Below are 26,114 nucleotides of genomic sequence, written 5' to 3'. Positions count from 1 at the left end.
ACAGCCTGGTGCAAGTATCCTCTGCCACTGGTAGCTGTGTGACCTTGGGCAAATCACTTCCTTTCCCTGTTCCTCAGTTTCAGAATCTTTAAGATGGGGTTACAACCACTATTAGGTGGTTATGAGTTAGTGTGCATGAGCTGCTCAGGACAGAGTCTTGTGAAGAAGCTCAGTGAGAGCTTCCCTGGGATTGATCCAATTAAGGAATTGTCTCACCAGCAGGTGATCATCTGGAAGACTCAGTATTAGCATAAGGTGGCACAGACTAACAGAATAGGGCGCTGAGGTTGGAAAACATAGGGCATGGAGAACAGGCAGGCTACACCCTGCAGTGGAGGGCCTAGAGAAGTAAGGCCTGTAGCCAGAAACATGTCTTACCCACTTCTGATTTGGGCCAGGCCAGGCCTCCAGGCAAAATTGAATTTCATCTTCCAGAAATATATCTTGTACCAAAACCTTCTTTATAAAAACATCATGCAAAATGGCACAACTTGGCCCATATAGCTCTTGTGGGAGCCTGGGAACTGGGGGGTCCAGGGCACAGTTCCTTAGCCACTGTCCTGGAGACCCTCCTCTCTTTCCTTCTCTGCCCCACCCCTCTTTTTGCTCCCCCAACCCCTGCCCCCACGGAGATCCCTAGATGTGCCTGGACCACAGCCAGTAACTCACTCAGTGTGGATACCTATAAATAAGTCAAGTGGAAAGTTACACAAACAGAATTAGGACATCCTCAGTTAACACTTGGACTCTGCTCCTCATCAGTCCGGGTCAAGATCCCAACCTCCCTATTCTCCAGTTCCCAGAGCTCCTCAAAGTTCCCGGATCTGACATAGGATTGTCCAACCTAAGTTTTCTGCTACAGCTGCCCATGCTCATGACTAATATTGGGATTGTTGGGAGGGGGAGACACAGTCCTGTCCTCAGGGACCCCAGTCTGTTGGAGAGATTTTATTTTAGTTTATTAATTTTTTGTAAAGGTTTAATTTATTTATTCGAGAGAGAGAGAGAGTGAGAGATAGAAAGAGAGAGAGGGCACAATCACAGGGAGGAGCAGAGGGGGAAGGAGAGAGAGAATCTCAGGCAGACTCCCCAATAAGTGTGGATCCTGACATGGGGCTCCATCTCAGGACCCTGAGATTAGGATTTGAGCCCAAATTAAGAGTCTTTAGCTTAACAAATCGAGCCACCCAGGCACCCCATGCAGGGGAAATTTCAAACAAAGAAATAAACAAACACAAGAAAGACTAGGACATTAGAAAAGAGTGGAGCATTTCTGGAGAAGAACTTCCCAGAACTTCTGGAGAAGAACTCGGTGTTGCTTTGGGAATTGGGAGAGGCAGGAACAGGGATCTATATCTCATCTCACCTAGATAGAATCCCCATCATGAGAGCTGAGAGCAGCTGCCCTGGAGAAATCAGTACGCTCTTCATCCTTTCTTTTCACATTGAGCTTCATTCTCTCCTAAGGCTTTTCATGCCCTTTATGCTGTTGAAGCTTTATAACCCCTTTATAATAGCTCTACAAGGCCTGTGAGGAGGGCAGACAAGGCACCATACAATGGTAAAGGGAGGGGAAACTGAGGCTCTAGCCCTGTATACTGACCAGCTTGGTCCAAAGCTGGGCCTGGAATCCTGGATTTTGGCCAAAGGTCTTCTGTGCCAGCTTCCCCCTAGTGATTCTATGTTCTCTTTCTCAAAGTGGAAATAGTTGCAATCTTTAGCCATTGTGGAAACTGAATGCATCATGCAAGTCAAGCAACTCAAGAGAGACCTGGCATATGAGAACTCACTGTGCTATTACCACTACTACTTGTTATGTTTATTCAGGGCTCTACCCAAAGTGGACCCTAGAACAAGGGTTTGGATGCCATTAGTTTATTTGGGAGGGGAGCTCAGGAAGTGCCAGCAGGGGCATGGGGCAGTGACCCAGGGGTGGGGAGAGAGCCATTGTTGGGTGTTAGTGAGCAGCTACCACTAAGGAGAAATGGGTCTCCATTGCACTGAGGTCCTCTTGGCCATGTGTAGAACAGGCCACAGTAGTGGTCCCACCTGAAGGCAAGGAGGCCAGAAAATTCACCCCCCAGCTCCCACACAGCACTGCCCGCTACTGCCCCACTAAGGCCCTGGCAGTTGAGGCCCATCACACATGCCAGGTGAAAACCCCAGGCCAACCCACAGGTGCTATCAGTGAGGTCTCTTGGCACAAACTGGGACAGTGAGTCCCGAGAACACCAACCTCCACTATTTACACCTCCAAACCCCCTCAGGGAAATGTAACTCTCCTTATTGGATCCCACTATACTCAAAAGAATTCTATAAAAACTTCTGGCTGAAGCTCTCAAGGGCAGGGACTTGATCTGCTTTGACCACTGCTGTTTCCCCAGTGCCCAGCACACCACTCTGCACCAAACAGATGCTACAAGAAACATCTTTTGGAATATGAAGACCCCCCCATAATAACATTGTATGGTACATCTTCCCTTCTACCCATGCCTCGCAATTTCACATGCGCACCCCTCTAGGACAGGCCTGGGACTGTGTGCCCTTGTGCCTAGCACTGTGCCAGGGACATGGCCAATAGGTAAAACTCAGGTGTTGACTGAATGTGGATTCCTGGAATCCAGGGCATAATAGAGCTCCATAATGGGCAAGACATAGAGACCAGAATCCAAACCACTTAACGAGCACAGAAGCTGGAATGGGGGGCAGACAAGGTGTGGAGAGCCATCCGGAGAAGGCTGATGGATGAAAGATTACAAGTGTCAGAGCCACCTGGAAAAAAGACAGGAGACAACGTGCCCTTCCTCGCCAAATTGGCTGGCCTGTGGAACTTCCAACAGAGCGGGCCTCTGGCTTGGGGAAGCTGCCGTGAAACCCATGTTGTACAAAGAGAGAATAAATAGGAATTTTTAAGAAAGGAAGGTCTGCAGAGGAGGCTTTGTGAGCAACAAATGAGGAGGCCCCGCCAGAGAGTGTGCAGCTTTGGCAGTAATAAGGAGTCTGAAAATAGCAGATAGGGCAGGAAAGTTGCCACAGCATGAAGGTGGATGGGAGCTGATGGGCCGGGGGGGGGGGGGGGGGGGCTCCTGTGGGCTCCTTCAGTCTAGTAGGTGATCCATGGGGGGAAAACCACAGGAGGCAGGGAGGCCCCCTCGAATGTCCTTTCTGTAGTGCCTTTTCCTCTAGACTAGGCCAACCTTGCAATAGTGGCTGACTCCCTCCGCAGGATGTGGTTTGCAAGGTGTCTCAGTAGGGCATCATCACAATGATGTTGTATGAGAAGACCACCCCGAAATTCACTTGTCTAAGACAAGAGTTATTTACTTTCACATTTGTTTGTTTATTTTGCTTCTTACATTTGTTCACATTACTCCACCAAGACATGGGGTCTGTGTCCTCTTCTCCTTGAATCTGAGCTCAACCCAGGGACTGCCTGTAACCACCTCTGAAATGGCCTATCTCTAATTTTTGTTGTGCAAAGTATTAGTTTAATTAGATATTCTAGTACTGACAGCTGAAAACACCCTCTTAGGTGCCAAGATACTTCAAGAGAATTTTAGCCTGGGAGGCGGCTATCCCCTGGGGCCCCAGAGACAGGCCTCCATAGGCCAAGCTGTGGATTCAGGAGAAATACGTCTTCTCTCTTACTGCCAGTCCTCAAGCCCCGCCCCCCCATCTCCATCTCCAACCAGCTAGAAGAGTCTCCTGTTCTCTCTCACCATGACTTGCACGTCTAGTCCCATATTTAGGAACTGTAGTTGCACCAGCGTCCCCTCTCCCAAACCCAGCAGGGTTGTCCAATTCAGGGATTTAGGGAGGATTGTTGTTCTGCCCTTGGAACCTCGGGGAACCACCACCCAGTCGGCGCTGTTGTTCTCATCTCCCTCCCCATGTGGGCTTAGCCCCACGCACCTCAGTTCTGATGGTTAAGAAGTGTCAACCCCAGCCAAGTGGGTCTGCATGCAAAATTCACAGGGATTTGGAGAGTTACTCATCATACCCTAGCACAGCTACCAGGACAGGGGTCTGGAGCAAGGGAGAGGAGAAGCAAAAGGCTCTGGACCAGTGGGCCCTGCAGGGGGTGCGGCCAGGGGATCCGAGTGCTGGAGAAGTGGTCATCTGTTTCCCTGTGCTGTGAATGACTCTGTCATCCTTCCCCGTGTATTTATAACTTGCTCTGTGGGCACAGGATGCTGTTGCTCCCTCTCTCTCTGCTTCGAAGGGCTCTCCTTATCTTCACTTCTTATTGGGCGTGTGTGTGTGTCAGTTGTTGTCACTTCGTGTGTCGCTCTCTCTGTACCTGGTCCCTAGTAGTCTCTTTTCCAGCAAAGCATTTGCTGACCTTCTGGAAGTATGTGTTTGTCTCTACCAGGTTTTCACAAAGGCCTTCAGTTTTTAAACTCAGAAACCCCTGAGATCCAGGGGTAATAACACAACTCCACATGGCATTTGGAGGGCGGATGACATTTTCTTCTCACAGCTGATAAGTGCTTCTCCTCTTCTGGCCATGGCAGGACACAGGTTCCCTTGTCTCTCAGAGCCATGCTTTGCAGCTGAAATTGTGCAATGGATTTCCCCTTAACTTCAACAAATAGAATACATTTGCTTGTGGGCTGCGTTGAGGACTTGAGGAAGATTATGCATGGCCAGTCACCAAAGGCAATGACTTGCTTTCACCCTGGGCCCTCCCCAGCGTCAGGGGCCGGGCCTGGGGCAGTGTTAAGGTCTCTGACCACCACCCACACTTCCTCCAGAGAAGGTAAATGATGAAGGGCTCACCTCCCAGACATCTGCTCTATCGGCTGATTGGCAGTCGTCCCCCACTCCCCTATCTGGGAGCTGAGCTGTCATTTCCTTAAACATCCCGATGACTAATGTTGGAGCAAAATCCTCAGAGAACTCAGAGGGGGCGGGGCAGGAAACTTTTGAGCTTGGCCCCCTGCCCCATTCCCTGCTAGGGGGATGCAGAATAGCTCTGCAACATCTGCATACTGGCTTCCTTTGGCAACATTTCTGCTTGCTTTATGGAGCTAGAACGTTCCAGTTAAACCTGTGGGGTTCCAGGGTCTCCGCCTGGGTACAGTCCTTGACCCCTGGACGTGGGTGGGGAAGTGAAGAATGCATATCTTCCCCGCATCCCCATCCCCAGCCGGCAGAGCAAATCCAGAACTGAAGGTCTTTGGGGTTCAGCCTAGGGTGCTAAGAATCAAGGGCTGAGAAAGATCCCTGGGCAGAGGGGAAAGCTGGCATTCCCTCATGTGTTCTTTGCCTCACCTGGTTTCCTAGGCAGGAGAGCTAGGAAAGGACAGGCAGGGAAGTCGGGCTTATAAAATCAGTATGTGCTCCCTTCTCTTACTTGAACTTCAGCAGAGGCACCATTTGACCTCCATGGAGCATAGAGACTTCCAGGCCCGAGGGGACCTACTCTGGTTCCATCAGCTGAAATGGCTCTGCCTTGACATACAGTACTCCTGGATGTGGGATGGGGATGGGGGACATGGCTGTAGCTGTAACAGGTCTTCAGAGGTCCATAGTGGCACCTCCTGAATGCCAGAGTTGCACAGAACATAGGCTCTTTTGTCCCACTCATTCATATTATCCTAGGGGAAACTGAGGCACCACCACAGATCCAGATAGACTCCACAACTCACATAAGCACATTTGTGGAAGAACTAGTCTTCTGAGCTTACTGCCTATGACTCCAAACCCCCACCCTCAAAATCCAGGATTCTCTGGTCTGGCTGCATGTTCGAACTTTAAAATACCCATGCCAGGGCTGAAGCCCAGACTAATTGAATGAGAATCTCTAAAGGTAGAGTCTGGGTATTGAGTTTTTTTTGTTTTTGTTTTTTTTTAAGATTTTATTTATTTGTTTGAGAGAGAGGAGTGAGAGTGCACGAGTGGGGGGAAGGGGCAGAGGGAGAAACAGACTTCCTGCTGGGCAGGGAGCCCAATGGAATGCAGTCCCAGAACACCAAGATCATGACTTGAGCCAAAGTCAGACCCTTAACTGACTGAGCCGCCCAGGTGCCTCTGGTATTTTTTTAAGTCTGTTTATTGAATAACATCCTTCTAGAAAAGTCTATAAATCCTAAATACACACACTTGACAAACATTCACAAAACTAATATGCTCATATAACTAGCACCTGGCTCAAGTAACAAAGCATTGCTGGCTACTGGGAATCCTCCATGTGCCCCCTCGCAGTCTCCCCCTAAAGTTAACCAATAGCCCCACTTCTGATGTCTGAGATTGGTTTTGCTTGTTTGCGAACGTCATGTAAATGGAATACAAAGGTACGTACATTTTTGCATGTCTGACCTCATTCAAGAGCATTGTGTTTGTGGGAGGCATCCACGCTTTGCCTGTCATTACATTTGTTCATCGCATTGTGCTCTAGAATCTCATTGTGTGAATGTGCCAACTCTATCAGTTCTCTGATTGATGGGCAGAGGAATCATTTCTGGGTTGCCTCACTGTGCAGAATGCTGCTATGAACATGTTTGCATGTGTTTTTGGTGGAGCTATGCATGCCTCTCTGTGGGTACACACCTAGGCAAGTGCCGGGTCAGGAGGCATGTACGCCACTTAGTTGAGATACTGCCAAGTAGTTTTCTGGTATGATTGTACCACTTTTACTCCCACCAGCAGTGTATGAGGATTCTGGTGTCTTCACACCCGGCTAGGACTTGGTATCATCTGTCCTCTTCACTTGAGGCAGCCTGTGGGGTGTGCAGTGGAATCCCGCTGTGGTTTGTTCCGCATTTCCCTGATGGCTAAGGAAGCTGAGCACCCGGACATATTTATTGTCCACTTAGGTAGCCTCTTTGGTAAAGTGCTCGGTAAAGTTTTTCTCCAGACATCTGTATTTTTTTAAAGTTCCCCTGGTGATACTAATACATAATCAGGTTTGAGAACTTCTGTGTCTTAGCCATTACAGTAGGAAGCTTCTGGCTTGGGGAGACAGAATTGGTGAAGCTGGGGCAGGCTCTGTGCACGCGTGCGTGTGTGTGCGTGCGTGTGTGTTTGTGTGTGTGTAGGTGCAGCAAGGGCACCTATAGAAGCCATAATCCTGGAGTCTAGGATGCCCCTTGGGGGCAGCTGAGCTGGAACATTCTGGAAGGCACACTTACCAAGAGAAGGTAAGATACTCCCATCCAGGGGAGAAGCAAGGACCACGTCACAACCACAGAAACACGATGCAACCATGGCCAGAGCAGCAGGTGGCCAGAGCCCCACAAAGCTGACCCCAGGAGTTCCTGGCTGTCCCAGAAGTCTCCCTCTGATTTAACACCCTCTGAATTAAAGGGCTTGTGGCGGGCTCGGCCCCACTGGAGCCATCTTTATTAGGAACAAAATAAAGGAAGGTCATTGAGCCACATAAACCAGAAAAAGTGACATCAGATATCGACTGTAAGAAAGGGGGATTAATGATGGTTTGTTGACAGGAAGGCAGGAGCCGGCCCCAGTCGCCCCCCCAAGTAGGGACCTGGAAGCAAACATTTCATTTTGACGTCTGCCAGCATAGCCCAGATAATCAGATTTCTCTGGGAGGACAAGGCGAAAGCATCAATAAAAAAGGGCAGATTTATCCTCCTAGCCTCCCAAGCTTAGTATGTATGTACTGGCACCACTTATCCAATCACAGCAAGACTCAGATGTTGTCACTGTCACCTTCACTGTCCCCGGTGCCCCCTTGGCTTGTTTGTGCAGTGGGCAGGGTGATATCACAGACCCCTGCCCTCCTTGGCTCCTCTGGGAGCTTGGGGTCTCACCCCAGGTCACAGCTCCTCAGAGCCATCTGTCTATGCCCTGGGCACCCCGTGGTCCCTCACACTAAGACCGACTAGGGCTTGATTATCCCATGAGCTCTAACAACCGTGCTCCACAGAGTGAGGACCCATCACAGGACAAACTCCAGACCAGGCAGCAGTTGTCAGCTCAGAGAGATGAAGCCCAGGACGCCGTGTCAGAAGCACCTGAGGACTCCCTGGGCCCGGACTTCTCCCTTTGGACTTCCCAAATGACCTCCCCCACAAGTTTTACTCTGTAACCAACTTGCAGAGAAGTTTTGTTATTTGTTTGAGCATGTTGAAAACAGTTGTTGATTGGGTTTCTAGTTGGAAATGTTTCTAGAAGGATTATCTAGTCCCTCCCTCTCACTGTGTATCATCATCACAATGATGCTTTTTGCAGAGAACTTGATATGTGCCAGGCACTGTTCTAAGTGCACGCCACACTTGAGTGTATTTTATCTAACAATAATCCTACAACATAAGTGCTTTTGCCAGGGCCCCTCTACAGATAAAAAACCTGAGGCACAGAGAGGTGATATAATTTATCCATGGCCACACAGCCACAGTATATAAAGAAATAAAGACTTGAAAAGCACAATAATATTGTCATCATAATTTACTGAGTGCATATGTTAATGTCAGAGGTTTTATGTATTTTATTCTCAAGTCTTAAAAAATTCCTGTAGGGTGGTGTATTAGTTTGGCTAAGGCTGTCACAACCAAGTACCACAAACTGGGTGGCTCGAACAATAGAAATTTATTGTCTCATTGTTCTTGGAAGCCAGATGTCAAGGTCAAGGTGTCAGCAAGGCCGCATTCCCTCTGATGGCACTAAGGAAGGGTCTGGTCTGGGCTCCTCTCCCAGCTTCTGATGGTTCCTGGGCTCGTGGCAGCAAAACACCAATCTTCATATGGCATTCTTCCTGTGAATAGCAGTGTCCAATAGTGTCCTTTTATAAGGACACTAGTCATATTGGGATTAGGGATCCACCCTCATGACCTCATCTTAACTTAATTATATCTGTAAAGACTTCAGTTCTAAATATGGCCGCATTCACAGGGGTTAGGACTTCAACATCTTTCCAGAGCACCTCAATTCAACTATAGCAGGTGGGCATTCTCCTCTGTTAGCAATGAGAAAAGTAAGATTAAGAAGTGAAGTGACTTGGCCCAGGCAGCAGAGCTGGTCGGGGGTGATGCCTACACCCACACCCAAGGCTGCACATGGGGCTCACATGGGGAGCTTTCAAAAGCACTGCTCCCTGCTCCATTTGAAGAGATTTATTGCTGCCCTCCCCCACCCAGTGTTCTATGTGTGGCCAAGGTTGAGGCCATCAGAGTTCAAGCCTGGGCAGCCTGCCATACTGGTGTTGCCTGTGTCTTGGGTTGGGGAGTGTCAGAACTGCCCGGATGGCAACTTGTTGGCACCACCACCACTATCCTCTCCCGAGTGCCTTTCTGCATAATTCTTCCATTAGCCAGCTCTCTGGGGACACCTTTAGCTCATGTCTACCATCCTTAAGTGCCCTTTGCTTTCCAGGTGGGTGCTTGGCTCTGCGGTTTAAAAGGAAGCTCAGCACCTTTCCTCCTTTTCCAGGGAGCTGAGGCATCTCTTCCTTACTCATTTCAATGATCTCTTAAGACCTACCAGGATATCAGCACAAAAGTACAGGATTAGTGTAGAGAGACAGTCATGCAGTAAAGATGCACAGAAGGCATCCTCACACCAACCAGGGGATGCCCATCACAGGCAGAATGGTAGCTTCTGTCTCATAGGAATGCAGGGAGATTTTCCTCCTCCCGAAGACTGTCACTAAGGAGTCAGTGAGTTTGGGGTTCAGGTCCAGCCGGAACCACAGCACAAACTAGAGTTGTAAAGAGCTTTACCTGTGAAGAGCCCTCCAACATCCAGTCCTTTGTGCAGAAGGTCTGTAAGGCAAATCTTGCAAACTTTGCTGTTTAGGTAGATGCTTTAGAGATGTTATGTGACTTACTTCCATTACAGGTGGTATTCGTGGGGATAGGGTAAGACCTGGGATTCCTTCTCCGGTTCTTTATGCTTATCTCTCATGCAAAATACGATATATATATATATATATAGTAATTAGGAAGCACAGATAAAGGGGAAAGGGGGTAAAGGAGAAAAAACTAGGGGGGAAGGTTGTAGCCGAAAGGTACCCTCTTAAGCCTGGCTCCTCGTGAAACAAGGTCTGGGGACATTAGCTCAAGAGGTGCTCTTGGGACCATGCTTATGGAAGGAAAGGGCAAATGGCAGGATGGGACAAGAGTAGAAGCTGGGCCAGGATTCATCACTATAACAGGAAGTGGAGTGAAAATGGAATTGGGGCAAGGCCAAGCTGTTCCACTCCCACATGGATTAGTCTTTGGGTGTGAGCTACTAGGGGGAATGGTGTGACCTTGGACAAGCCATATCTCTTTGGCCAAGGGTAGAATTGTTAAGTTGAGCAAATAAATATAAAAGATGCCCAGTGAAATTCAAATTTCAGATTACCAACAACACCTTTTTAGTGTAAGTATGTCCCAAATATATCACATGGGACATACTTATACTTTTTTTATTTTAAAGGATATGTTGTTCATCTGAAATTCTAATTTAACTGAGTGTTCTGTATTTTATCTGAAAATCCTAGGGGAAGATTAATTTGTGAGCAGCTAGTCCATAACACTGAGCAGCTAGGAGAATGGATGTCTGAGCCCTGGGGGTAGGATCTGCTCAGCACAACATTGCATCTACTACAGGTGCTATACATTTGCAGTGATGGAGTCCAAGGCCAAGTCTCAGTTTCCTGGCAGCCAAAGAACAATACATTTTAACTTTAGCAGTAGCCTAACATTTCTGAATCTTGGGACATTTTGCTTAGGAGAAATGCAGATTGTTTTGGTCATGAAACTTCAAAAATTTCTCCTTATGCTTTGTCATAGTGGGAATAAGGTGATATAGTTACTACAGTCATTCTAACTCCAAGGGATGGTGGTCTGGCTAACGTTACATCTTGCGAAGGACAAGGTTTATTTATTCATATATTTGTTCAGCATATATCTATTAAGCCCCTGCTGAGACTCAGCACTGAGCTGGATACCAGACATTTAGTGATGAACAAGGCAACTATTGCTCCTGGTCTCAGAGAGGTGACAGTCTACCCACCTGGGATATACAGCTTAAATCAGGATGACAAATAGGTCTCCTGAATGAAATGCTAATCTGTTGGTGGAGGCTGACTGCATCTCTGAGGTGGGAAGGCTTTATAATCAGTCAGAATTCAGGTTAGACCACTGTAGCAAAGAGAACCCAAAATATAGTGAGTTAAATAAGACTGAAGTGTATTTGACAGTAGGTCACCTGGGGGAGGTGAGACTGCCTTGTGTCCCTCGCTCCCAAAGTTGCCAAGGATTCAAACTTCTTCTATCTTGATGCTCCAAGATGACAGCTCACCAATACCTCATCTGCATTCTAGCCAGAGGAAGGCAAGGGGAGCTCATAACTCTTCACTGTAAAAGCATTATAAGAAACTTGCACACATCCCTTTTCTCCACTTCCATCGGGCAGACCTTAGTTACACAGCCACACCTTCCTGCAGAAGAGGTTGGGAAGTGATGTAGCCCTTGTCTGCGAGGCCACCTGTCCAGCTAAGGGTGGAGTGGATCTATTTTAATAACAGATTAGTAAAAGGAGGAGGGAGTGGCTACTGGGGACCACCCACAGATTCTGAGAGGAAGGAAGTGCTAGGTCTTAGTGATATCTGTCATGGAAATAAGATATAGAATTAAGGTGTTTATGGCACCTGCAACTCACAGTGCTGAGGCTCGCTGGCCCCAGGTTCCTGATGTATCCTCTGATACTCTACTCAAGTATTTTCTAACGCAGCCAGGCTATAAGAAAGGATCACTTATCAAAGGCTAGTGAGGTCAGATTCTGATGGCTGGGGTGAGGGAGCAGGGGCCAGGAAGAGCATATCTCCATTTTTGGAGCTCTGTCTATTCATTAAATTCATTTTGACGGATTATCAGACCTCAGGATAAAGCTGGCATAGGGCGCAGGGGCCACAAGAGAAAGGTAACTGGCATTTTTTTTAAAAATTGCATGTACCAAGCTTTATACATTTTTACATATTTATGTAATGCTCACAAGCAGCTCAAATTTTGTTTTTGTTTTCAGTCCCCTGGTCTAGGCAAGGAAAACAGAAGCAAAAATCAGAGTTGAGTTTGAAATAGCGACCACCTTGACCTAACTGATATTTATAGAATATTACCTCCAACAACCGTAGAATGTACATTCTTTTCAAGCACACCAAGTATGTTGTACAAGATGGAAATGTTCTGGACCATAAAATAAGTCTTAATAAATTTAAAAGGATGGGAGGTATACAGGATATGCTTTTTGACCACTATAAAGCCAAATTAGAAATCAATAACAAGGGGTGCCTGTGTGGCTGGGTACATTAAGCATCTGCCTTCGGCTCAGATCATGATCTTAGGGTCCTGGGATCAAGCCTCACTTTAGTGGGGAGTCTGCTTCTCCCTCTCCCTCTGCCCCTCCCCCTGCTTGTGCTCTCTCTCCCTCTCAACTAAATAAGTAAAATCTTTTTTAAAAAATCAACAATGAATACAAAACTATAAAGATTTAGAAGTTGAGCATTTTTCTAAAGGATCATAAATTAAAGAAGAAATCATGGAGGAATTACAAAATACTTCCATGAGTAATAAAAAATACACCATATCGAAATCTGTGGGAGATAGCTAATGCGGTTCTTAGAGGGCAGTTTATGGCTCTAAACGTTTATATTAGGAAAAAAGAAAAAAAAAAGGAAAAAAGAAATGTCTGAAATCAATTATGTAAGGTCCCACCTAAGAAAATAGAAAACAGGGGCACCTGGGCGCATAGTTGGTTGAACGTTGGACTCTTGATTTTGGCTCAGGTCTGACCTCAGGGTCCTAAGATGGAGCCCTGCATCAGGCTCCACTCTCAGTGTGGAGCCTACTTGGATTTCTCTCTCCCTCTTCCCAGCGCCTCCTTCTCTCTCTCTCAAATTAAAAAAAATTTTTTTAAAGAAGCTGGAAAACAAAGCAAAGCAAGCACAGAGTAAGTAGAAGTGAAAAAAGAATAAAGATAAAAGCAGAAATCAGTGAAGTCAAAAACAGATGACAGAAATAAATCGCCTGTCAAAAACTACAACAAAACTTCTAGCCAGATTCATTAAGGAAATAAATACAAATGACTAATCTCAGGAATGAAGTGAGAACATACTGTAGATCTTAAAGATATTAAAAAGATAATAAGAAAATATGAATAACTTTGTCCCAATAAACTTAACAATTTAGATTAAATGGAATCATTTCTTGAAATAATCAAATTGCATAGCTGATTCAAGAATAAAATAGAAAAATGTTAATAGCTCTGTATCTAGTAAAGAAATTGAATTTGTAATTAAAATATTTGCATAAAGAAAACTCCAGGTTCAGGTGGTTTCATTGGTAAATTCTCTCAAGCATTTAAGAATGAAATAATACCAATTCTACTCAAATGCTTCAAAGGACTGAATTGTACCCCCCAACCCCATCCATATGTTGAAACCCTGAGCCCTAATATTGGTATTTGGTATTTGGAGATGGGATCTTTGAGAGGTAATTAGGTTTAAACGAGGTCATGAGGGTGGGGCCCCAGGATGGGATTAGTGTCCTTATAACAAGAGACACCATAGATCCTCTCTCTCTTTCTCTGCCTTGGGAGGATGCAGAGGAGACGTAGACATCTGCAAGCCAGGAAGAGAGTTCTCATCAGAACCTGAAGAACCTGACCATGCTGGCACCTTGATTTTGGACTTCCAATCTCCAGAAATGTGAGAAAATTAATTTCCATTTTTTGAGCCACTATGATATTTTGTTATGGCAGCTTGAGCTGACTAATATAAACTTATCCACACAACAAAGAAGGTGAGAAAACTCTCTAACTGATTTTATGAGGTCATTATTAGTACCCTAATACCAAAACCAGAAAAAGACAGTATAAAAAATGTAATGGACCAATATCCCTCATGAACATAGATTTCTTAACCAAAAAAAAAAAAGATTCTTTAAGATTCTTTAACCAAATATTAGTAAAATGTGTACAGCGATGCATACATATTTATGTGACATCATGACTAAGTAAGGTTTATTCCAGTAATGCCAGATTGTTTTAATATTCAAAAATCAATCAATATAATTCTCGATATTAGCAGAATAAAGGGGAACAAATGACCACATCCAGCAGATGCAGACAAAGCATTTGACAAAAACGCAACACCCAATTATGTTAAAAACTCTTAGCAAATTGAAAATAGAGAATTCCTCAATTTGATTAAAAAACTCTGGGAAACAAACTAGGGGTGGTGGAAGGGGAGGAGGGCGGGGGGTGGGGGTGAATGGGTGACGGGCACTGAGGGGGGCACTTGACGGGATGAGCACTGGGTGTTATTCCGTATGTTGGTAAATTGAACACCAATAAAAAATAAATTTATTATAAAAAAAATGTCTACCAAGGGCAGTCCAGGTGGCTCAGCGGTTTAGCACCTGCTTTCAACCCAGGGCACGATCCTGGAGTCCTGGGATCTAGTCCCACATCGGGCTCTCTGCAGGGAGTCTGCTTCTCCCTCTGCCTGTGTCTCTGCCTCTCTGTGTCTCTCATGAATAAATAAATAAAATCTTTAAAAAAATGTCTACCAAAATCTTATAGCAAACATTATACTTAATAGTTAAAGATTTAATGCTTTCCCTCTTGTCAAGAAATATGAAGCATATGAATTTTACTCTACTTGCAAGCTAACAAGTTAGCCTACCACAGTCTTATGGATATTGTATTGGTTGGCTGGTGCTGCCATTACTATCACCCAATTGTGGCTTAAACAATAGAAATTTTTTTTCCCCAGTTCTGGACGATAGAAAGTCCAAGGTCAGTTTTTTTTTTTTAAGATTTATTCATTTATTCATGAGAGACACAGAGAGAGAGGCAGAGACATAGGCAGAGGAAGAAGCAGGCTCCCCACAGGGAGCCCAATACTGAACTTGATTCCAGGACACTGGGATCACGTTCTGAGCCGAAGGCAGACACTCAACTGCTGAGCCACACAGGTGCCCCCAAGGTCAGGTTTATGGACTTACTGGCTTGTGGAATGTACTTGGTCCTCACATGGCCTTTCCTCTGGGTGTCGCAAAGAGGGCGGGGGGGAGAGATAGGGAGGGAGAATGAGAGAAAAGATGAACGAGGGTGGAGGAGAGAGAGAGAGAAGCAAATTCTCTGATGTCTCTTCTTATAAAAAGACTAATCCTAAGGTCAAGGTCCCATCTTTATGATCTCGCTTAACCCTAGCCATCTTCTTATAGGCCCTATTTCTAAATTCATTGGAGTTAGTCATATTGGGCTTTAGTGCTTCAACATATGAATTTTGGGGTACACAATTCAATCCATAGCAGATGCTGACAGATGACATGACCTCTGTGTCAGAAACAAAGAGCTTAATTCCTCACAGCACAGCAGGTGGCAGGAACTTCATGTTCTCATCATTGTCCCCCAGGCCCTATTGGGCCCTATTGGGCCTAAATGGGTATTTTGCACAAAATAGTTTTGTGTCACAGATGAGGAATGCTAAGCTTAGGGAACTCTAATCTTTTATAAGGTGTTGCATGCAAACTTGCCCAGCTTTTGCCCTGAAAGGATTATTCTGGACAGCAAACAGATTGTTCCTCTTTTGCAAATGGAGACACTATCTCTGTCTTCCTGGGCTATTTACAGTACAAATACTCTTGAAAAGATAATCCAGAATAAAAGATAGTCCAGAAGCTTGTATCTCTGTCTGCCTGCATTTCTTTTACAGAAGAGAAATCTCTTGCACAAATGTGTAAAATCCATGGAGAATTATTTTCCAACATTCCTCAGATAGAGAACATGGGAAGGATACCCATCTCACCACTTTAATTCAATGATGTACTAGACATGATGGCCAGTGAGGAACCCAAGAAAGGCATAGAGATTGGAAAGAAAGAAATAAAAATGGATGACCATTTGTAGATCATCTGGCTGTTTATATAGAAAATGCCCAGGAATCAGGATTTGTACTACAAAACAATTACTAGAATAATAAATGACTTTAGAAAGATAACAAGAAGTAAGGTCAAATACTAAAAGCAACTAGATTTCTACATAGCAATAAAAAAAAATTCTTAAAATTCTACTTTTAATAGTAACAAGTCATAAAACACTTAGGAATAAATTTAAGAAAATAAATGCAAGCCTGAAAGGTACAAAACATGTCGAGAAAAAGTCAAGAAGATCTAAACAACTGGAATGATATTCCATGTTTGTGAATTGGAAGACTCAAAACTGGTATGATGTCAAGTCTCCCTGAATTAAATTCTCCCCTTAGATTCACTGAAATCCCAATCATAATCCCAACAGGTATTTTAAAAAGGTACTGACAAACTAATTTTAAATTTTATATTGAAATGCAAAAGACTTAGAATATATAAATCCTTTTAAAAAGAACACAGTTGGAGGGCTTATGCTATTTGTCTCCAAGACTTATTATAAAAGCTATAGGAATCCAAACGGTATGGATTGACATGAAGATCAGCAAATAGGTCAATGGGATAGCAGAGAGAGCCTCAAAATAGACTCATGTATCTGTAAATATTTGATTTTCACCAAAGGCACCAAATCAATGTAATGGAGAAAAGGAAAGTCTTTTTAGCCAACAGCACTAGAAGAACTGGATATTAACACAGAAAAAAATAATCTCAGCCCTTGCTTCAAACACACACACAAATTAATTTGATATGGATCATTAACTATAAAGCTGCCAGCAGAAACTGGGAAAAATATCTTTGTTACTTAGAGATAGCAAAGGTTTCCTAGACAGGATTAAGGAAGACAATAACCATCAAAGAAAACGTTAAATCAGATTTTGTGAAAATTCAAAACTTCTGCTTATCAAAAAACACTATTGAGGGGGAACCAGGCAAGACCCAGATTGAGGGAAATATTTGCAAAACATATATCTGACAAAGGACTAGTGCCCAGAATATATACATCATTCTGCAACTCAATAATAAAAAGACAAACAATCCAATAAAAATAGGCAATGATTTGAATAGACAAAGAAAGATAAATGAATGGCCAATAATCACATGAAAAAGATGCTCAATATTGTTAGTCATCAGGAATATGTAAATTAAAACTATACTGATATACTACTGCACACCCATCTGAATGCCCTGAGTTAAAATAACTAACAGCACAACTGTTGGTAAGGATGTGAACTGGAGTTCTCGTATATTGCTGATGGGAGTGTAAAATGGTACAATTACTTTGGAACATTTTGGCAGGTTGTTGTTTTGTTTTGTTTTGTTTTGTTTTTATGAAACTAAACATATATCTAACCTATGACCCAATAAGTTCATCTGTGGATATTTATCCATATGAAATGGGAGCATATGTCCACAGGAACTGTTGCTCATAGCAGCTTTATTTATAATTGCTCAGAACTGAAAGCAGTCTAGGTGTCCATCAGCAGGAGAATGGGTAATCAAACTGTGATATATTCATTCAATGAGCTACTACTCAGCCATCAAAAGGAATGATTTACTGATTCACCCAGCATGGAGGACGCTCAGAAACTAAGTGAAAAAACCCTTATGCAGAAGAGTATGTACTGTACGCTTATGCTTCCATTTACATAAAATCTGGCAATGATGCTATGGTGAAAAAAATCAGAACAGTGCCTGTGTTGCAAAATTGACTGGAAGAGGTAGGAGGGGACTTTCTGGAGCTATGGCAATGTTCTAGGACTTTGGGTTACACAAGCATGTGTATTTGTCCAAACTCATCAAATGGTGTATTTAAGGTTGAAGCATTCACTGTATGTAAATTTCACCTAAAAAAGAACTGTAAACAAATATCAAACTCTAGTTAGTGACATGTATACTGAAGTATTTAAAAATGAATTGCACCGATGTCTGGAATATGCTTTCAAATGCATAAAAAATAAGATTTATTGATGGATGGATAGATGATAGGTAGATGAGAAACCAAATATTCTAAAATATTGTAGAATATAGGTGATAAGTATATGGTACTCATGATAAATCCTTTTCCCTTTTCAGTATATTTGAAATTTTTCATTTAAAAAATATGAGGAAAATACGAAGAAAGTATCATTGAAAAAGCATTTGCATATGCCCCCAAATTTATGGAGAATAAAATTTTTTTCCTATAATGATATATGCAAGGATGCTTAGCTTTTAAGCAACAGATTTGCAGCAAAAGGCTGCCCCAAAGAACAGAGATGACATGCATTAATTAAAGAACTTTCATATAAACGTATAACCTCAAGGCTAATCTTTTCGGTTTTTAGTATGATAGTCTGCCTTCATCAAAGTCATTAGTGGGAATGAGAATGTGATTATGTCTCTGCACGTCTGTTTGCATTTCACAGCTGCTAGTGAGGCTCAGTCAACACTCTCACGTGCTAATAATTGTAATCAACCCATTTGTTCATTTAAGACAAACAAATGATTACTCTGTGAGAAAGAAATACCTTGAGACCTAATTTGCTAATTATTAGTTCTTATGAATATTAGCCAGTTATTCTGCTCCTCTCCTCAAACATATAGAACCTTGAAGCTATTATTTTTTTCCCTCCTGGAGGATTGTTCTGGGAGTTTTTCTATGTCCCACCTGGTTTATAAATGCCCAGTTAAAAGAAATATGCAGTGGTTATTTTATACACGTGTGCATACACACACACACACACACACACACACGATAATGGAAGGGAAAGCCTTTAAAAGTACACTGTAATGAAAATCACAATGTGCATGCTAGAGCCATGTCAGGTGGTGGAAAGGACACCCAATCACATCTGAGGATTGATGCACCCATTCTGCTGTGTGTGGGCCCTGTCCTCAGGAGCTCTGTCCGTCTATGTGAAAGGTCCAGGTTAGAAGATACATATCCTTCACCAACTTGGAAACTGGAAAAGAACCCCTTAATCAAAGATGTACATGTATCTCATTTGAAAGTGAAATGAATACTAATGGAAGGTCATTGAAACTCCTCCTTTTGGTCAACTTCTTGTAAAAGGTGAGCTCCAAGATCAGCTGAGAATGAGAAAAAAACACAGGAACCAACAAAGGGAGGAAGAGGTTGCCCTGGAAGGCTATGCATGAACAAGAGCATAAAGAAAGGACATAAAGACACTGACTGTCATGCATGTCGGGGAGATGGCACATCTTCCCACACACACCAGCTCACTGTAAGCTCCCAAGTCCATGGTATCCCTCTTCAAGCTGGGTCTTCACTTTGAGGTCCTCTGGGATGAGCAGTGGGCAACCTTGATAAACTTGTAAGGTCAATGTCACAGGCCCCATCGCCCTGGTCAGAGCACTGCTTCTCTAGAAGATAGTCAGCTTCCTCTTCTTTCTAACACACCTCTCACTTAACCTCTCACGGGTGCTGTGAAAGCTAGCATTGCTTGGTTTCAGCATTTGTAGGCTGTGGCCCTGGGGATGTTATCTACCCACTGATTTCTCTAGTACGCCCCCTTTAGCCTCTATGCTGGGACAAATGCTAAACAGGAAACTTTTCATTCAGAAAGATGCTTAAAGAACAAGAAGGGAGGTTGGGAACCAGGAGCAAGGAGCTCCTAACAGGTGAGACAAAGCCATTCTCCAGGGTAACCAACTCGTCCTTTCTTGCCTGGGACTTTGCCAGTTTTAGCACTGGAAGTCTCACATCCAGGGAACCTGCCCCTCCACCTCAGTCCTGGGCAAATTGGGATAGTTGGTCACCCATAGCTTTCCTGTGCCCTCCAGAGGCCAGGCAGGACATTACTGTTCTACCTACCTGGGGGATTCCAGACAGAGCAGGAGTGGTATAGCTAAAGTTCTCTTACACAGGAGTGCCGGATTCCTGTCTTAAAGGAGTCCAAAATCTCTAGCTTAGAGCTATTCCCTCCCCTTCCCTCTCCACCCCAGGTCTGTCCTGGAGATTGAGGAAGGGATAGTGATTCCTGCAGTGGAGGGATCTGAGAAGTCACAGTTCCACCCGAGCTTGGGTCACTTTGCATTCTGGGCAGTTGTTCAGAGAAGGGGGCCTTCCATTCTGGCCATCCTCAAAGATCAGCCCTAACTGCTTGGCAGTCATCCTCACAGCTCCTCAGGGTGCCTGGCAGGAGTGTGACAGTTATGTTAGCTTCGTGTCAGGCCCGCCTCTCTGGCTTTCTACTCTGACCACTGCAGCAGCCTGGAATAGTGCTGCAAGGCACCAACAACCTGGAAGCTGGCATGCAAGAGAGGGGCGCGATACTCATGGAGACACACTGTCTGGGTGTGCCCCCTGCCCTTTATAATATAGCCTCCATCACCTCTTCCACCCACCTCCAGATACTCATCATCTTCTCTGGTTCAGGGTAGTGAGTGACTTTGAGCCAGTGTCCCAGGCTTTCCCTGTGCCAGCAACACCATCTGGAAAATGGATTTGTAACCTAATAATAGAGGGCTCAAGAAATGAGCTTACTGATGGGAACTTTGGGCTGTAGAAGCTGGGATGTTAAGCTGTGTACGAGGCCCAGAGCCACTGTGCTAGCTGATTGTTATGGGCAGGTTTACAAATCACAACATTTGGTTATATATTCATTTAACTGACATCCCAGTAATGGGGCACCCAAAATGTGCATCCAATCTGAGCCCGGCGAAGAATCAGAGGGAAGTAGAATTTGTCTTTGGCAACCAACAATTCCCAGAAAGTAGAGTGGATCTAAAGCCAAGAGGTAGAGATTGAGATTTTGTTAAGGACTGGTACAGTACATGGCATGAATGGGGCCCTCTATAAAAAGGCACCATTATTGTTGCTTTAGAGAAAGTGTGAGAGGCAGAAATTGACAGGAGAGTCACAGGAGGTGGGAAGAAAAGGGGAAGGGGGAAATGGCCACCAGGCAGACATTTTAGAATCCTGCCAAGGGCTTGCTTAAGGGAGTAACAGTTAAAACTTTTCATGGTGCCTCTCTGGATGCAGGTTACTAGGAAAAGACAGGAGAGGACACCCCATTTCATAGATAAAGACGCCGGTTCAGATTGGAGCTGGGATTTATTGTTCATTAGCCAGACCCTTAGCTCCAAAGACCATTTGCCTTCCCTCTCTATCATATCGCCCTGTAGTGTTCTTTAAGTATTGGCTGAGGGTGCTGTTAACCTGAGAACGCCTTGAAGGTAGGGGTTGTGTTGATTCCATCAGACAAGAAGCTCTTTGAAAGTGTGAACTATATTGGCTCCATCAAACTGGGGAATCCTTGAAGCCAGGAACTGAGTCTTCCTCTTACATTCTCGGCTTGTGGCAGCTTGTCACAGAAGGGGATAGAAGGCAGGGGTGGTCTAGCTTGGCCATGGAAGCCACTCCTGAGCTGGGCTCAATTTGGAGTTTTTTGTTGGTTTATTTAAATATTTATTTATTTATTTAATTATTTATTTATTTATTTGAGAGAGAGAGAGAGAGAGAGAGCAAGAACAAGGAGGAGGGACAGAGGGAGAGGAAGAAGCAGACTTCCCGCTGAGCAGGGAGCCCATCCTCATCTGGGGGTGGGGGGTAGGGCTTGATTCCAAACCCTTGAGATCATGCCCTGAGCTAAAGGCATACACTTAAGGGACTGAGCCACCTAGGTGCCCTAGGGCTCAGGATATTTGAACCCTCTTTGTGTAGGGATGCTGGAGACTGTCCTTGGTCCTGGCCAAGTGGTGGGACTCAGTCACACCCCAAGGGAGGAGATAGGTGTGACAGATAGGGAACAAAGGATCAGGTCACAGCTCTGTCACAACCTGCTGCTTTCACGCCCCTCAGGGTTATTTTCTGAGTCTTATACCTCATGCTCAGTGCTCTGGGAGCAGGCCCTGCATGCAGGAGGAGCCGGCCCCAGTGAGCTCCATGAAGACTACAAATAAGTGTGTTGTACTCCCTGCTAATGCCTGAGTTATTGCTTTCCCTTCTCCTCAAATGAAAGGAGCATTTTATTGGCTTGGGTTTAGAAACAAAGCATAAAAAGTGCCTTGTTTTTCTTTTCTGACATCATGAAGCTCAGGCTGGAGAGAGAGGTACTGTGGAAGAATAAGGAGTTTTGAGGGAGAGAAGCGGGAGGGAAGGGAGGTGGGGCCAGGTTAAGGAGAAGAGGAGGAAATGATGGTGAGGAGGGCAGGAGAACTCTGCAAGGGATGTAACCTGCAGTGGAAGAGGAGAGAGGAGGTATGAAGGCAGCACTCTAGGACATGCATCCATCTCCCTTCCCAGGGTGGGAAGGTGCTAAGAGCCAAAGGCAGCAGAGTCAGTTTCAACTGAAAAAGCTTCAACGCCCTGGAGACATTGTCCAGCTCAGGCACTGGGGTTACAGAAAGTGGCTTGGAGGTCAAGGGAAGGGGAGTGTTTTTCTCAGCTCATTCTGGTCCCAGGCCACCACTCAGGCTTCCGCAGGGTTTTGTTTGTGGTTTGTGTTTGTTTTTAATCCCTGAACTGGGATTTGAAGTCTCCAGCGATAGGGCTTGATGCTTCTCTCATTTTGTGAAGCAGAAGGGAGAGAAGTTCTTAATTTAGGGTGCCTTAAACTGGTTCTTCTCCCTTGATGGGCTAATAGTGCCACATGATATTGGGAGTGGAGATGGTGTGCTGTAGAGATGAAGGGGGGTGGGGCGAGACTCTCCCTGCACCCATTGCTGCCCTCCAAACCCAATGCACTCTCTCAGTTTTCCCTGACTTTCCCACACTGCTCCTCTTGCTGATTGCCATCTCATGCCTTGATGACCTGTCACCTGCTGGTCACCCTTTCTGTATTTACTCAAACTTTGTGTCCTTTCTGGAGTTTTTCATGCCACCCCTGGGATATGTTCCTACCTTACCCTCTATTTATTTTTTATCCTTGTGTCATACTGTATGTATTTTGATTATCAGTTAATGTTTTCAGTTAAGCATTAACTGGGAGGTCTTTAAGAGCACCAACGGAGTCCTATTTACCTTTGTATGCTTAGCACAGGGTCAGAAACATGGTAAGCATCCATTTGGGTGCAAGGAAAGAGGGAAGGCAGGAGCTGCAGGAAGGCTACAATGTTATTGGTGATACATAAACTTTGGGTTGAGACAGCTGTAGAGGGCAGCCCTGGTGGCTCAGCGGTTTAGTGCCACCTTCAACCCAGGGCCTGATCCTGGAGACCCGGTATCGAGTCCCACATTGGGCTTCCTGCATGGAGCCTGCTTCTCCCTCTGCCTCTCTCTCTCTCTCTCTCTCTGAATAAATAAATAAATCTAAAAAAAAGAGAGAGACAGCTGTAGATGAATATCTTTCCTTTGTAACTTATAAGCCATGTGGCCTTGAGAAATTATTTTTCAAGATTGTCATGATGACTAGATGTAACACATATAAATTACTTAGGATATAGCCTGGCACATAGTAGGTGCTCAATAAGTAGTAGTGATTATATGCCAGTTCTCCTGAGTGCTTGAGTCCATCCTTAGATGCAATCCTACAACCGCTTTATCCTACCATTAGGTCCTTCCACAGAATCTCTGGACCATTTTTTTCCAGGAGCAGACACGTTTTTTTTCATGGGAGGAAATAGTCTTCCTGCATCTTTGCCAGCGTTGTCAGCGTGTCTGCCACAGGACTGTTGATAGGAGGTGCAAATGTATTTCCTAATTTGAGATGATGGTGTTTGGAATGCCTGGAACTGGGCTATATTTAGCTCTGAATTCCCCAAATAGCAGCATGGAGGAAGAGCCTCCCATCCAAACATCCCATCCAGCTGGAAAATACAACAATCATAATGATTATTTTTATTATTGTTATCATTTATTGACTAAATGAATTAATGGGACTTGGATATCCACTGGCATCAAGAATAATGGGGTTTTATTTTTTATTTTTATTTTTAAAGTTTATTTCTTTTCAGTAATCTCTACACCCAATGTGGGGCTCACAATCTCAAGATCAAGAGTCACATGACCCCCTGACTGAGCCGGCCAGGTGCCCCTAGAATGGTGGAGTTTTAAAATACCAAGTCTCAGAGGCCTTCAAATTCCATAATACCAAAGATAGTGTGCTCTACAAATAAGGAAACTGAGGCTGAAAGAGATCATGTGATTTGTACACTCAATATCTGAGTCCAGACTAGACCAAAGCCAGATCTTTGGACTCAATGTAATGGTTTTTGCTATTAAGTTTAAGGCATTTCATCCAAGGACATTAAACTGGCTTTGACCAAGAAGTTACTCATTCTCTAGTGCATCTCTATGTCTACCTCTGCCCTTAAAGGCTTTCTCTCAGTGCTATGAAGGACCCGTGGAACATGGGGTGGGGAGTCAAAAGACTTACATTTTAGTCTCAAATCTGCCCCAAATTAATTGTGTGACCATGGGTAGGTTATTGAACTTCTCAGGGCTTCTGTTTCCTTATTTGCTGCCCATTATTTATCCATCCATCCATCCATCCATCTATCCATCCAACAAGTGTGCATAGAAAACTTATATGCAAAAAATAAATAAATAAATAAAAAGGGGGAAAAAAAAGAAAACTTATATGCTCAACTGGTGATGTTTAGGGATCCAAAGGAAGTACCAGCATGATTCCTGCCTTCCAAACCTACATATAGCCATCAGTAGGTGGTAGAGAACTATCTGATATGTTCACAGAAAAGAGTAATGAAGAACTGGCCACATTAAGGAGGGGCAAAAGAGGCATGGAAAACCCAAAGTAATAAACATCCTATAGACCCCTTCTCCCTAGAATTTAAAGGTAATGAGAGATGGCCAGTGGACTTCTGCTTGCCCAGTGTGCTCATGTGAACACACACACATGTGCACACATACTCCTGACTGTCCCTAGCTGTCTTTTATGAACCTGAGTAGAGTTAAGAAAGGAAGGGCCAGAGTTACATCTAACCTAGAGCAAGCGTGCTGCTGGTCATGGAAAACTGATGCTGCAGGCTGCTGGAAGGAGTGTGTTCATTGTCATTCAGGTGTCACTTCCCCGGTGGTCAGGGACTATACTGCAACACTCCTCCAAAGCTCCAAGAACATCAGGCATGGGGCACCTCACTATGTGTCAATGATTTATTGAATCCAACTAAGTAACCTTGGGGAAGCCTATCTCCTTCTTGGGCCTCCAGTTCTACCTCAGGAAAATGGAGAAGATGCCACTTGAGGCCATTCCCAACATTAAGAATCTGCTATTTCATTAAAGAGAAAGGGAAAATAAGGGAAGGTAGAAGAAATGTGTGGGAAATATCAGAAAGGGAGACAGAACGTAAAGACTGCTAACTCTGGGAAACGAACTAGGGGTGGTAGAAGGGGAGGAGGGCGGGGGGTGGGAGTGAATGGGTGACGGGCACTGGGTGTTATTCTGTATGTTAGTAAATTGAACACCAATAAAAAAAAAAAGAGTAATTCTCAAAGACCTTCCCCTTTGACTCTTAATCTGATTTTTCTTTTTATGTTTTATCTTCAGGTTCCAAGATTTGATGTCCCAATCATCTGATCCTTCATCCTTGATCCTCCATCTTCCCTTATTTATTGTCTCTATCCCAATCCCCTAACCTCCCAGTTCTGCTAACTCTAGTTCCTTTCTAATCTCCTAGAATATGTTAGTCAAACTAGAGCTCTTCAGCTATGGTTGGCAGGGATGCACTGGCCCTCCCCTCTCTGCTATGTGCACATATACACCTAAACCCATCTGTGAAATGCAATGAGCCAGGGGTCCCAAGAGGGATTCCAGCTCTTGTCCGAGTTAATAGGAGAGGGGATGAGAAGAGAGGGACTGAATTTCAATCACAATGTGATTATTGGCCTTTTTGAAGTTTTTCTGAGTTTTTTTCACCTGGTTGGCTCGATATCACTAACCAAATGCTTGTCTCACAAATCGGCTTTGGCCGCAGTTCAAATTTAATTACATTCTAGCTAAGTAAAAGCAAGAAAGCAAGTGCGCGAGAGAGAAGTAGGGAGGGGGGGTGTATAGCTTATGTTTATAGACCAGACAACTCTATCCTAAATCTTCAAATCTTCCCAAGTGCAACAGTCAATGTAAGCCAGACACAGATGGGTCAGCCCTGAGATAGATGTGAAGCAATAACAAGCTTCTTGTAATTTGAAGCTAGTGAAATTACAATGCCAAGACTGAAAGAAAATTGAGAAGTTGGCAGAGTTTGGCTTAAGTGTGCCAACTGCCTGGTTCTGTACCTAGGAGTGCCTCTTTGTTCTCTATTTAGCTACCATCTAAGGCACTCAGCCTTTATCCT

General features: G+C 44.4%; 1 long non-coding RNA gene across 1 annotated transcript in view; it reads right to left on the bottom strand.

Annotated features, from left to right (window-relative positions):
- Window positions 1–8,533: 8,533 nt before the first annotated feature.
- LOC118350478 (uncharacterized) overlaps window positions 8,534–26,114 on the bottom strand; it is a 35,369-nt gene continuing 17,788 nt past the window's right edge. Inside the window, exon 3 of the long non-coding RNA XR_007401129.1 lies at window positions 8,534–9,440. This is a non-coding gene — a long non-coding RNA (uncharacterized LOC118350478). The remainder of the gene's footprint in view (window positions 9,441–26,114) is intronic.

This window comes from Canis lupus, chromosome 12 (assembly GCF_003254725.2).
Source record: "Canis lupus dingo isolate Sandy chromosome 12, ASM325472v2, whole genome shotgun sequence".
Classification (NCBI taxonomy): domain Eukaryota; kingdom Metazoa; phylum Chordata; class Mammalia; order Carnivora; family Canidae; genus Canis; species Canis lupus.
Note: the sequence above shows the minus strand (reverse complement) of the source record. Positions and strands in the feature narration are given on the sequence as shown.